The following is a 14,813-nucleotide window of genomic DNA, read 5'->3' on the forward strand; positions in this document are numbered from 1 at the left end:
CCCAGGACCCCAGGATCACACCCAGAGCCAAAGGCAGATGCTCAACCACTGAGCCATCCAGGCATCCCCTCATCAAGCCTTGAGAGAGGTTTAAATCTGTTCAGTGGGGCTTGCTGGTTGGCAGCTAACCACAAATGATCTAATTAATTAGTAGCCTCAGTTCACACACCCACACACACTTCGTGAATACCCATCCCCAGTATATATTCTGGTGTGTATCATACACAGAAACACACAGGGCCCTCAGCCTCACCATCAGCATTGCTGTAGAGAGAATGTGCCCACCCCCCACCACCAAATGCATGTGTTGTAACCTAATCCCTGGTGTAATGGGAAGTGGGCTTATGGGAGGTGATTAGGTTGTAAGGGTGAAGCCCTCATGAATGGGATTAGTGCCCTTATAAAAGAGACCTCTTGCCTCTTCTGTCATGCGACGACACAGGCCTTAACTTACATGCACTCAATGCAACAGCCATATAGGTAGATACCATCATTATAGTCATGCCCACCCTCCCTTTACAGGTGGAGAAACTGAAGCCCAGAGAGGTTCAGAAACCTGCCCAAGAGCACCCATAACTAGGATGTTATGAAGCCTGACTGTGTGGCATGAAGGTTTTTCCTTTTCACAATGACTCTAAACTGCTGTACAGTGAGAGGAGCCAAAAGAGAACATTCCATCTCATCCCCAGCAGAGCCATATCAGGATGGCCAAGTACACTCTGATTCTGTGCATGTGCAATTTAGAATTTCTTACCTGCATTCAAAGAGTAAACTCCTCCAGTTATGGGGAGACAGCCCTTATAGGCAAATATGTCCGTGCTGAGTTGATTGCGGTCTTCATCTGTTGGCTGGTGGTTCCATGCTAGCCCACACCTTCCATGGACCTGGGATTGATCCCTGTATTTTGCAGAATCCGAGGGGGCTCCTGGCCAAGGGTGTTGGTGCTTCTCTCCTGGGGGGGGGGGGGCCTGCAGGTGGCCTTCTCAAGCATTGTTGCAGATAGAATAAATGGATTGTTTTAATTTCCCCAAACTTTGTACCAGAATTCTTGCCTGTGAAGGACCCTTCTTGCCTTAAAGGTGTGTTGAAAGCCGGCTTCTGCTCACAAGCCTCAGTTCTGCTGCCTAAAATAATACTCCAGGATGCTGGCAAGGGAATAGTACACTTCCTGTGAGTGTTCAATTCACATTCTCCCAAAAATAACACCGAGACTGTTAACACCTGCACCTTCCAACGTTTCCTCGCTCACAACAGGGAGATTAATGGGCTCCATTCGGAACGGACCTCTCTGACCTCACGGATGAAGTCGGGGAACTCAGGAAATTGCCTGCTAATCCAAATCCTGATAATCCCAAGACTCTGACATTTCCCCTCTTCCCCATTGCAGCCCTAAAATGCCCCCATCCCAACCAAATTACAGCTTTCAATGTTTTGATGAGATACTGAGCAGATTACTCCCCACAAACGCCTTCTGATATGGTTTGTGTGGGTTTATTGAGTGGGGTGGCCCAAAATGATGCCACCGAACAGAATGAGGCATGGCCTGGTGACCCTATGGAGTTGGTCCCCAGCAGAAGGAAGGAAGTAAACGGAAGGAGAAAAATGAGATTGCGTACTGTCCCAGACTGCATCTCCTGTGAACCTGTGAACCTGTGGCCTGTGAACAGGTCAGGGCCTCGTGGAGGGAGGCACTGCGTCTCTACATATGAGGCGTCTCATGGGGCCGACAGAGTCCGACTCCATCCACGTTTGTTCAGATCCTCAGTGGCATTGGTGTAGAGATTCTTCTTCATAACCTTCCATGGTAGGTATTTGGAGGCCCATGTTAGAGGTGAGGCAAGCGAGCAGACCCGGGAAGAGGTGGGATTTGGGCTGGCTTCCAGCAGAATTCTCTTTCCTCTGATCGACTATGATCCTTGCCAAGGAAGAACCAGGTCCTACCTCACTGCACACTCCCATTGCAGGGCATGCCCCGGCACACAGTAGGTGCTCCTTAAATGCAGGTGGAAAGTCAGACGGCCATTGCTTTCTCCGATGCCCACGACCTGCAACAATTCCCCCTCCTCTCACCTGGTGGGGTGTATGGTCTCTGCCTAGAATTTACATGTAAGATGGCAAAATGTCCCAATGTTTAAAAGCACTTCTGGATGAAATTAATTCTCCCTCCAGTGTCTGTCTGTCCCTGGCAGTGGTCATTGATGCTGTTCAGCAGCTCTCTACCTTGTGGCAACCCACCAGTTCACATTTCCTGGCCTGCCCCATGCCAGGAGGGGACGTGTGACACGTGCTGACCAAGGGCTTGTGAGCAGAAGTGATGCACGTCATTTCTAGGCTGGAGTAGCTCATTGTCAGCTCAAGACCTCCAGGGCTCTCTTCAGCCCAGCAGCCAGCAATGTTTGAGATGACGGAAGCTCCCTCAGCCTCAATCCCTGAGGGATGTATGAGCAGAGAACCCCGGTTGTCCCATGATGTGGGTGAAAAGCAGACCTCTGTTACTTAGGCCACTTAAAGGTGGGGGCTGTTTGTTACCGCAGCCCCCCCGACTGATGCACCTTGCCTCTAGGTCCCCTTCTGGAAGGCACCCACGTTTACTGTTCTCTCAGGTATCCTTTCAGATACAACCAGAACCTACACAAAGAAATACAGAATAATGTACAATCTATACTGTTTTCAGTCTTGCTTCTCTTTGCATTTAATGTCTCTTGGAGAGATTTCCATAAAAATCTGCAAATATTTGCCTCCTTCCTTTTTAATAGCTAAGTTATATTCCACTCAAAGTATGTTGTGTCTACTTCATGGACACTTTATTCTAATGTTTTGCTGCTACGGACAGGGCTGCAGGGAGTCACCTTGTATGCATATCACTTCAGACTCATGCAGTTATGTCACTAGAGCAAACTAGGCACTCTGTCTCTCCGTTTGTAAAATGGGGGTAGTAAGGAGCCCACGTGAAGAAATTGCTGGTGTGGATTTTATGTCTTAATACACACGAAGTGCTCTAGCATATAGTAAATGCTCTATGAATGAATGACTGAAGGAAAGGATGAATGAAATATGTAAAAATATAAATAAATATTGTTCTTTTATTGTCTTTTGGGTAAATTAATGGGCTAAAAATAGGTAAAACAAACATTCTGAATGGAATTTGATTCCATGAAGAAAGGGACTGGGAATGTTAGTGTCATATTATTGCCGCCAGAGGAGCATTACCATTAAACAAGCCAGATACAGCAAGATTTCCTTCATCAGCTCATCCACTTGCCCATTCTTTCATTTGACAGTCTTTATTTTTTGAGCAAGTGCATTGCCCACTATGCTAGGAACCAGGGGATGCCCAGGTGAATCATATACAAAAACATACACTGTTGTCATCCTCATTTTATCCAAAAGTCAAAAATGAAAATACATTGGGACGCCTGGGTGGCTCAGTGGTTGAGTGTCTGGCTATGGCTCAGGGCATGATCCTGGGGTTCCAGGATCGAGTCCCGCATCTGGCTCCCCGCATGGAGCCTGCTTCTCCCTCTGCCTATGTCTCTGCCTCTCTTTGTGTGTCTTTCATGAATAAATAAATAAAATCTTTTAAAAAATGAAAATACATTATTTTGCATGTAACAACATACATTGTCTTACTTTTAAGATACATGCAGTTGTCATCACAGCCCATTTTAGAACATTTCATCACCTTGAAAAGAGATCCTGGCCCCCACAGTGATCCTTGTCCTGTTTCCCTGTCCTCTTAGCCCCTGGCTTCCACTGATCTGCTTCCTACCTCTAAGGATTCACCTGCCCTGGATATTTCACATGACTGGAATCACACACCACACAGCCTTCTATGTCTGGCTTCTTTCACTCAGCATAGTATCATTAGGACTCATGTGGTGGTGGCTACTGTCAGTGCTTCATTACTGGTTATTTATTTATTTATTTATTTATTTATTCGGGGATCCCTGGGTGGCACAGCGGTTTGGCGCCTGCCTTTGGCCCAGGGCTCGATCCTGGAGACCCAGGATCGAATCCCACGTCAGGCTCCCGGGGCATGGAGCCTGCTTCTCCCTCTGCCTGTGTCTCTGCCTCTCTCTCTCTCTCTCTCTCTGTGTGACTATCATAAATAAGTAAAAAAAAAAAAAAAAATTATTTATTTATTTATTCATGTGATAGAGAGAGAGAGAGAGTGCCAGAGACACAGGCAGAAGGAGAAGCAGGCTCCATGCAGGGAGACTGACGTGGGACTCGATCCTGGGTCTCCAGGATCAGGCCCTGGGCTGAAGGCGGCGCTAAACCGCTGAGCCACCTGGGCTGCCCTGTTTTTTGTTTTTTTGTTTTTTGTTTTCTGTTTTATGGCTGACTAATAGTCCATTTTGTGGATAGACCACATTTTGTTTATCCCCTCCTCCGTTGGCAGACATCTGACCCGTTTCCATTTGGTTCTTGCTAATAATGCTGTCGTAATCTTTTATGTACCTGTTTTTGTGGGGTGTATGTTTTCACTTCTCTTGGGCATATGCCTCAGCATGCAGTTGCTGGCTCCTATGACAACCCTACCTTAAGTTGTTTGAGGAAGGGCCAGACGATCCACCCCCTGCCACCCGACCCTGCAGCAGTCTCATTTACATCGTGCCTGCAGAGTATGGGGCACCAGTCTCACCAAGGTCCTCACCAACACCTGTTACTGTCTGACTTTTAAGAGTGAATTCTCTTTCCCGCCCTGGATCCTGGATGGAACAGTATAGTTTAGCTAAGGACGGAGCTTTGGGCCCCATCATGCCTGCTCCTTGACATAACCATCCTGGTTGTGTGTGCTCCTGTAGGGTGGCACAGCCCCAAAGCACCTCCGATATGGTGCTCTTTCTATCCTCCCAGCATCCCTGTGAGCCACGCAAGGGAGGCCTTCTCATTCCCATTCCACAGAGCAGGGGCCTGAGGCCCGTGCGGCTCCTGTGAGTGTTTCAAGCCCACGTAGCAGGACCAGAAATCAGGCTTTCTGACCTGCAACCCCGGCCTCCTCCACTGCACCCCCGGGGAGTCCTGATGGAGGAGTTTCGTCCCATATCCTGGCCAGCTCCACCGGTCACTCTGTAATTATCCAGAGGAAATAAGAACAACCTGAGGCTGCCATTTTAACACACGGGCTTCATCGGAAGTTTTAAATTAGTTTTGAACAGTTTGGTTGAGAACAGCGAGTTGAGCTTTTTTGTAGTGATTTCCAGCAGTGAGGGAAGAGGTCATGCCACCGAGGCCTATTAGCAGGGTCTATTGTTTAGCATCTCAGGGCCCCCGCTCGCCACAGGAAACGCACAGCAAGGTGAAGGCCGCGCTTGCCAAGTCTTTGAAAGCAGTTCCTCCTGCCTGTGAGTTCCTTATAGAAGCCACAGCCCACTCGACTTCCCGCAGCACTGTCTGCAGTACAAAGAAAGAAAATATTTTTTGGACCAAACAGGGCACCGAGGCTGAATTCCACAGCAGAGGTAAATGCACAAGTGATGCTCTGGCTTTGAGAGCAAATGAAATAAAACTGGAAACTGCATGAATGCCCAGTGAGAGTTATGGTGGATGACCATTGATAAGACACGATCTAACTGCCTATTATTTCAGAAGAGAGCTGGAAGCTGCTGAAAGGCTCGAAACCTTTCAATGCATATGAGTAAGTGTCAGTAGTTCTCAACCGGGCGAGATGTCAGAGGACATTTGGCAATATCGGGACACGTTTTTGGTTGTTATAATTTGGGGGTGCTGCAGGGATGCATGGGCAGAGGACACGACAGCCACCCTAAAATGCACAGGGCAGCCGTTCACGGCAGGTTGGTCCAAATGCTAGCATTGCCGAGGCTGAGAAGCCCTGCTATAGAAAATGCATCCTATAATTCCCATACTTGTTGAATAAGAATGTTATATGTCATGTATGCTTAGAAGAATGTACACCAAAATGTATAGTTGATGTCTTCTTGGATGAGGAGAAAGGCCGATTATGTGAAATTTGGATGATCTTTCATAGTTTCTAATCTTTTCAAACAAAACCCATATTACTTTGCAATCAGTCTAAAGCAAAGCAAACATTACACAGTGGTGATTACAAACAGGGAGAACCCGTCGGTGAGAGCCACCTGTCATATCCTTGAGCTCAATCTGCTTTGGTGACGGCCAGCCTGTGGTTTGGGCCTGAGCCATATGACCTCCGTGCCCAGTGTCCTCTGGAAAGCTGACCTTCCACATCCATGTTTCATTTCTTCCCTTCTATCATAATTCCGTCTTCAGATTCAACTGAGCATGCACCAACTATCATTCTGCAGTGAAGAAGACATGTTTCAGGGACAGAGGCTCTGGAGGTGAAGGAGGTCCGTGCCTGAGGCCCCATCCACAAGCTGGGAGGGGCATCACTGCAGGCATGGGAGAGCTGTGGGTAGAGGCCTCATGCTCCACATCCGTAAACTTGGTCTGAGAGAAGCCACTGATTTCAGGGCTTGTGGGCAAGGATGGATGAGCCAATGTGGGTAAATATGTCTGCATGTGGTAGGCCCACAGCAAATGGTGTCTTATTTCCCGTAAGGGTATCCTACAGTAGTCCAAGATAGTGTTTGTTTTCAGTATTGTTTAACTCACATATTCACTTATTCCATAAATTGTTCATCTGAGTGCCCATGATGTACCAGGCACTGTTCTGGCTGCGGGCAGGCCAACAGTGAGGAAAACAATATTTCTGGCTGTATTAGTAACAAATCACCTCAAACCTGGTGGCTTAGACCAACACACATTTATTATCTCACAGTCTATGATGATCAGGAGCCCAGAATCAGCTTTGCTGGGTGGTGCTGGTGCTCAGGGTGTTTCCAGAGATGCAGGGGTCCACTTGGAACCTCGGCAAGGGCTGCGGTCTTATCCAATGGCTCGGCCGGGGCTGAAGGAACTGTTTCCACAGTGGGTCCTCCGTGGCCATTGGTGGGGGGTCTCAGCTTCTCACCCTGGGAGGGGCCCTTGAGTCCTCACACCATGGTTTCTGGCTTCCTCCAGGGTGAGTGATCAGACACCAGTGGGAGCCACAGTGCCTTTGGTGACCAGGCCTCTGAGGTCACACATCACTTATCCTTATTCCTTTAATTCTATTTGTTAGAAGTGAGTCACTAAGTCTGGCTTACACTCAAGGGGAGAGGAATTGGCCCCCCTCTCTTAAAAGGAGGATATAAAGGTATTCAGAAACCATCACATTGTCCTTAGGTAGATGATAGTCTGGCTGGCAGTTTAAAAACAACAGAAAGCTCTAAAAATGCAGAAAATAAAAAGAGAATAAATAACAAATACCCCCCACAATCCCACCACCAAAGATCACTTGTTCGTGTGTTCACGACTTCCTCAGCTTTATTGAAAGACCTTGGGAGTGCGACTTGGAGAGCTTGGTCATGTGTGCAGTTCTGTTAGCACCACCACGATGAAGACACAGATGGCTTCTTTCCCTGCTAGAGCTTCCCACATTCCCACCCGTCAGCCTGCATCCCTCTCCCCAGCCCAAAGTAGCTGCTCATTGGCTTTCTGTCACTGGTGGCTGGCTTTGCCTGTTCTAGAACCTGACCTCCAATGAAACCAAACAGGATGTGCTCCATGGGGCTGGCTCCCCACCATGCAGCACGGTGTTCTAGAGGCCTGTCTGCATCCTTGCAGGCCCCACTGGTGTCTTGTTTGGTTTAAATTGCTGAGTAGCATCAACTGTGTGGAGGTACCACAGTGGGTTTACCCCTTTGCCTACAGGCTCTCCCTCTTCGTGATTGTTTTCCATAACTTCTGGGTCTCTGCCTGTGTGAAACAACAGGTATTCTGTTCCTGAACCATGACCTCCCTTCCCACTTGACAACAGTGCAGTGAAGCTCACCCAGTGTGGGGTCCAGGTGGGAGGCACAATCAAGAGCATTTCTTTTGCCCAGTCCACATCTCTTGAGTCTCAGGACTTGAAAGATATGTACTTGTATTCTCTCAGCTGATGGAGCTATTGTGGGTGTGCAGCACGGAGATGCTCCGGGGATTATCCATCTGTGGAATGAACCGGCAGGACACCACCTAATAAAACTGCCACACACTGGAGGCTCTGGAGCAATGTAAAGGTTTCTCCCATGGGTGCTCCAGCACTTCCATAGTCTGTGGCTGGCTCTTCTGGGTTTGCAGAGGAGCTTTTGCCCTATGGGAAGGATGGACCCCCATGGGCTGCCCATATCTCTGTCCTCAAGTCATGGACTTTGGGGACCACCTCCCTAGCCCAAGAAGCAGGTTAATTCAGTGTTTTTCTCAAAGCAACTGGAACCTTTTGGTAGGCAATGGCTTCCCTGGAAGGTAAGGCCTGAGCCATGGAAGGAGGCTCCCTGGAGGGCATGAACAATGCCTTAGATGGGGCTGGGGCCATGACGCTGCCGTCCTGGGAGGAACGCTGCAGAAGGACAGCCCCTCTGTCCTGAATCCCAGGCTGGACCAGTCCCCATGTGTGGGCGACCCTCCTCAGCTGAGGGCCACCTCTGGGAGGGACTAGGCTGCGTGCCTCCGATAGCCAGCTCTCCCAGTGGCTGGGGGAAGGAGGATGTGACCTGAAGGGGAGCTGGGGTGCACATCACACCCTGCCAGACCTGTGGTTGACTTTCCTAGAGTGTGGTGCGAGGGCAGACTGGAGAAATTGCAGCAGACACCATATGACCTTGAAACCTAAAATACTTAGCATTAAGGAAAAGTTTGCAGATCCTCGATCTACATTTATTTAGGGCCTCAAGACCAGCATTTTAAAAAATGAAGTAAGATAAAAATGATCAAAGTGTGAGGCTATCAGCGAGATTCAGTATCACCTCATGAACCTTGGGTTTGGATTCTCTGTAAGATATGAAATATGTACCTTGGGTTGCCTGGGTCGTGCAGCCGGTTGAGTGTCTGGCTCTTGGTTTCAGCTCAGGTCATGATCTTAGGGTCGTGAGATTAGGTCCCACACTGGGCTCTGCACTCAGAAGGGAATCTCCTTGAGATTCCCTCCCTGTCTCTCTGCTCCTCCCCTGCTCTGCTTGTGCACACACACGCTCTCTAGAAAGAAAAAAAAAAAGTGTGTCTTACCAGTGGGTGGGTCACAGTGGGAAATTTTAGAAGCCCTGATGCATGGTGATGAATTTGTACCTCACTTGTCACATACAGAGTGCACATGGCAGGTAGGTGTTTCCTACCTAGAAAGCAGGCTTTGAGTAAGGGATGACTGTGCCTGGCATCATGAGTCAGTTGGCAAGCCCCAAACTTCCATATGGGGTAAAGTGAGCCTGACAGGTCCCTGAGCAGCATGGACGAGGCCTTTGTCAGGTCCAGCCACCCCCCGAAATCCTTGTTCACAATTTCTGCTTCTAAATGGTTTCTGTTCAGTCTGAGCAGGAGCAGCACTGCCTGTGGCCCAAGGACGTGGACAGTGGTTCTCATATTTGGGAGAACATCAGCTGGAGAACTTGATAAGCCCACTCACCTGGGCCCCACTCTGGGAGTTTCTGAATCCATAGGGCTGACACTTGTCTAAGGCTATAGGCCCAGGGAACCCCTCTTTGAGAACCACTGCTTCAGGCCATGGAATTCTAAACGTATCTTTTTTTTTTTTTTTTTTTTTTTTTTTACGATTTTATTTATTTATTCATGAGAGAGAGAGAGAGGCAGAGACACAGGCAGAGGGAGAAGCAGGCTCCATGCAGGGAGCCCAACGCGGGACTCGATCCTGGGACTCGAGGATCATGCCCTGGGCCAAAGGCAGGCACCATACCGCGGAGCCACCAGGGATCCCCAGGCCATAGAATTCTAGACGGTCGGAAATCATGGAACCAGGGTGGCTCCTTGACCATCTGGCCATGCTTCCACTTTACCTGACCTCAAATCATTTCGTATACTTGACTCCCTCTTTGCTTTTTATGCATTTATTTCCAAAGGAAGCTCCGAGTCTCTGCTGTAAGTAGAATATCAGTGTCATACAACAGAAACAGAGTAAACGCCAGAGGCGAGAATGGTGCTAGCGAGCTCTGGCTGGTGGCGGCCCCGTCCCTCTGTGTCAGGACTGTGGGGGACAGTGATAGAGAGATGTCACAGGCCTAGGCCTGTCAGCACTGAACAGAGACTCAGTCTCAGAACTGAAAGAGGCTCCGTCTTGGGGAGGACATGTGTTCTTCTGGGTGTGGGGTGAACGATCCAGTATTGCGACTGCGTGCTACCTAATATCCCCTGGGGGTCAGCTGGCGCTGACCGCGGGTGCCAGCCCCTCTCTCTGTTGCTGTCAGGGCAGCTGTCACAGTCTGTAATGATCTCTTTGGTTTGTTGCTTTGCCACTTAACCCTGCCTTGCCGGCTGGGATGACAGCCCCCTCAGCGGAGGGCACACCTGGCTGTTCCCCTGGCAGCCCAGCACCTAGCGAGAGGCCTGGTGCTGGTGAAGCCCTCATAACGGTGTGCTGGAGGAACCCAAGCATCTCCCATCATAGGGTGGCACTGGGCTGGTAGCTCTTCCCCGTGAGAGCCATCTCTCCCTCCGGTGATTGCAGTGTCCTCATGAGCAGGACCCCTGCAATCCTTGGGTTGCTCCTATTTCTTTGTGGTTGGGAGGTCCTGGGCCCCTCGAGGCACCTATTTCTGGATCCGTTGATCTTTTCACTGGACCACAAGACTTTGTGCCAGTCAGGCCCTAGCTGGGTGATCAGGAGACAGTGATAGAGGGACTGGTTGGAAAGGTCTGGGTGGGCAGGGTCCACAGGAACCTGGCTGTGCGAAGGGGACTGGGAGATAGGAAGATAAAGTTGGGAATGGAGAGAGGGGCTCCCGGGGAGGGAGGGCTGCTTCAAGGATGCTGAAGCCTCCTGAGGGATGCCGCCACATGGAGACCCTGCAGGGAGGGAGGCGGGAAAGAGACCCTCAGACTTCACCTTCTTCCCACACCTGGCTTCTGGGCCAGGCCTCTCGTGGGCTGAACTCAGCTGGAAGCCACAAATCTCCTACAGACCCACGCTGGGCCCAGGGGCAAGGCAGAGGGGGTGCTCCTGGAGAGGCCAAGACGTTCGGCCCAGTCTCAAGAGCAGGAGGGCCTGGTGGCAGCATCTCTGTCCCCGGACTTGAGCTGAGCCAAGAGTGAGACTAAGGTGAACAGAAAAATAATGACTGGCCTAGATGTCAGGTGCCTGGGGTGGGTAGTCCTGCCCAGATCCCCTTAACCAGCCAGGCGCCCACCTGGAGACCATGACAGCTGGCTGCTCAGAGTTCTCAGCTCCCCTTCTGGGCACGAGCGCCTATGCAGAAAGGGGGCCACTTCGTCTGGGAAGCTGTGCACCCACCCACGCCCAAGATCTGGCCCCAGCTGCGATGCTGCTCACACTCCACACTCCGCTAAGACCCCCTCGGGTTCAGCCCCTCCCCACCCACTCCCACTCAAGAGCCCCCCCTCCCTGCAAAGCACTTTCTCGAGGTTTCCCACTTGGATTTTGTTTCCCAGAAACTCGACCTCAGGTATCCCTGGCATTGCCTGGCTGTGTGAGCTGCGTGACGGTGAAAAAGTCCTTTAGAGATTCTGAGCCCCAGGATTTTACCTGGAAAAGGGCAAAGTGGATTCCAGAATTCTCAGAAGGATCAAAAAAGCCATGTCTTAAAAACAGAGATAGCTGATGGAATCTTCCACATGTCTCTGGGAGAATGTGCGTCCACCTGCTAGCCGCGGTTCCCCGCAGCTCAGGGCATTGCTAGGGATTTTCATTTTCCTGTTTTCACCCATCTGTATTTTCTAATCTTTCTTCACTTAATTTGTTTTATTCGTATAGTTTTGTTTTGTTTTGTTTTTAAGACCTATACCACAAAAAAAAGAAAGTGTATGGGAACACATAAGTAAGGATGAGGCCATGGGAGGGAGAACAACTGACCGGGTCCCAACAAATCAGGTCTCGTTTATAGAATGAGCTGAATCATGTGTAAATCAGGTCCGATTTATAACACATATTTCAGCAGCTCCAGCACCTGAGCCGCCCTTTCTCACCAGGTCTTTGTGACTTGCCACACGGGGGTCTGAGGTCACCAGAACGCCAGGCACAGTGGCTGAGGAAGGGAAAGGACGGGAAAGGCCGTCTAGGAGGTGGAGGCAGGCTGGTTCCGATCCAAACTGGGAAGAATGATAATATGAAAAATAGCAGCTGGAATGGTCCGGGCTTTTGCTTTGTGCCCGTCGTGGTCCTTAACTACTTGTCACGGGTTAACAGCTTTACCCCAGTGGCAACCCTCTGAAGCGGGCGCTGTGCCTATGCCATTTTGCGGAGGGAAATCTAAGACCCGCAGAGGGTGAGGAGCCAGGCTGTGAGTGGCAGAGCCGTGGCTGGCCTCAGGCCACCTGGCCCCAGACCTGTGTCCTCCGCCGCACCGCGATGCCAGACTGCTGCGGAGCCGACCCCAGGTCTGCCACTGGGGCACAGGCCCAGCTCTCTGTGGGGCTTTTAAAGTCTCTGCGTCCCAAACTGGGACTTAGGTACATGCTTAATGAGTCCTGTACTCTGTGGAACTTGCCTCAAGAATTCTTGGAAATGTGTACGACTTGTTGTCTTCCTTCCAAGTTATAAAAGTTCAGCTAATGGGAAGGGTGGACTTAGGAATAAAAGCCCCGCAGCCTCAAGGAAACTAGCTCGCGTTGCCGTCTTGCCTTCCTGACAGAGGCTCCTGGAGTTTGTAACGTGTCACCTGGGTGTCAAACAGCACACGTCAAACCTCAGGAGCCTCGGCCAAGCTGGGCCATCCGGGAATGAAGTCGGGGAAGAAAAGGAGAGGTGGAAGCGTGAAGGCCCGTGGGTGCCGGAGTGCACATCCATCCGAATCCACCGCAGGGATCGGAATGACTGAGCCCCCACGGTTTGACTCCGCAGTGTGGCTTCTGGGAAAGTGGGCTCCCGGAGGTCTCTGTGTCTCCGTGGGGCCCTCAGGCCCTCTGCCATGAGCATGCCACACCACCCCCTGCTTCTCTAAGGGGACCAGCCTGTCTCAGGGGACATGTGGCACAAGCATGAGCCCAGGGAGCTTTGGTTCTGGATAAAGTTCATCCCACTTGCCTTTACATCAAGCCATCGATGCAAGACAAACTTCCCCCTAAGATAAACACAAAATCCTTTCAGGACGAGAAGGACTGTTTCTCAGGGAGTGAATTTCTAGCTTAGCTTGTGGGTGAGTGAGGTTTAGGCCCAGATGCTGCAACAAGAAAGACCCGACCTGTCGTGACCTAAAATACTTAGCATTAAGGAAAAGTTTGCAGATCCTCGATCTACATTTATTTAGGGCCTCAAGACAGCATTTTAAAAAATGAAGTAAGATAAAAATGATCAAAGTGTGAGGCTATCAGCGAGATTCAGTATCACCTCATGAACCTCGGGTTTGGATTCTCTGTAAGATATGAAATATGTACCTTGGGTTGCCTGGGTTGTGCAGCCGGTTGAGTGTCTGGCTCTTGGTTTCAGCTCAGGTCATGATCTTAGGGTCGTGAGATTAGGTCCCACACGCTGTGGAGGGCAGCACGGAGAGTGGAGAGATGTCTCACCAGGCAGTGAGTGGGGACCCCAGGTGGATGGGAAATCAGCATTGGAGAGGCTCGGCAGGACTGGGTGGAGGCAGAGGGAGGGCTCCCCATTTTCCCTGTAGTGACAAAAGTCCTCCTGCAAGTGTTGGTAGGGTGCACGGCCATCACTACCCTGTCTCCCCATCAGCTTGGTGGGCGCATGGGACCGTGTCCTTAGCATGGGGCATGCAGTTCCATGGCACGTCTCAGAAAAGCACTGGTGGCTCTCCCTTCTGCTCCTGCTTGCCAGGCTGGAGCGCTGCTGTGGTGCTGGTGGGTCTGCCTCAAGCCTGTGGGCCAGGCCCTTGCCCTCTGGGGTGACTGGGCAGGAAGATGACTGGGCAGGAAGATGACAGGCACCTGGACCTTGCAAGAGCTCATGGAGCACAGGGTGACAAGAGACACAGGCCTCCGGTGGTGTGAGGCACTGTCCTGACAGGTCAGCGTGTGGGTCCCCCCAGGCTCCTGTAACGAAACAGCACAGGCTGGGAGCTTAGACAACACAAGTTTATCCCTCAAACTTCCAGAGGCTGGAGGTCCAAGATCAAAGCACCAGCAGCGTCAGTTCCTGGTGAGGACTCCCTTCCTGGCTTGCAGAGGGCCGCCTACCCCCCCCCCCCCCCCCATCCTCATGTGGTGGACAGATTATGACCTCTCTCTTCCTCTTCTTATAAAGCCACTAATCCCATCACACGGGTCCCACCCCCGTGACTGTGCTCACCCCCCAAAGGCCCCACCTCCAAATGCTATTGCACTGGGTGTTAGGATGTCAACCTATGCATTGTGGGGAGCACAATTCGATCCAGAGTAGTGAGACTCTAGAGGTCTTCTGCTGTCTGGGTCCAAACCCCATCCAGCCCCGCTGCCCATGGAGCCCTGGCTATGCCAGGATCCTACAAACACAGGACACGACTCTATTGTTCTTTGCAGATTAGTTGCTATTTACATGATTGATTACATGGGCCGGTGAGAGGGATGGAAGCCAGTAACCCCGGGACCAAATTCCACCCTGGTTGATGAATAAGCCTCCTTTTCAAGCTCAGGCCCAGAGGAACAGATGTATAGGAATGCAAATTTGTTTTAAGCCAATGACCAGTTCCCTAGCAGTTCCAAATATCCCCAAGGCTTCCCAGCCCCTTCCAACGTCCCACTGCCAAACTAAACACATGCATCCACTTGGTGGACGCACACCCCGCCGTTGGAGGGCACAAATAGAAGGGAAGCCAGCCTCGGCCCACTCTCCCGGGCTGACGGAGAAG

The sequence above is a fragment of the Vulpes vulpes genome, chromosome 12 (assembly GCF_048418805.1).
Source record: "Vulpes vulpes isolate BD-2025 chromosome 12, VulVul3, whole genome shotgun sequence".
NCBI classification, from domain to species: Eukaryota; Metazoa; Chordata; class Mammalia; order Carnivora; family Canidae; genus Vulpes; species Vulpes vulpes.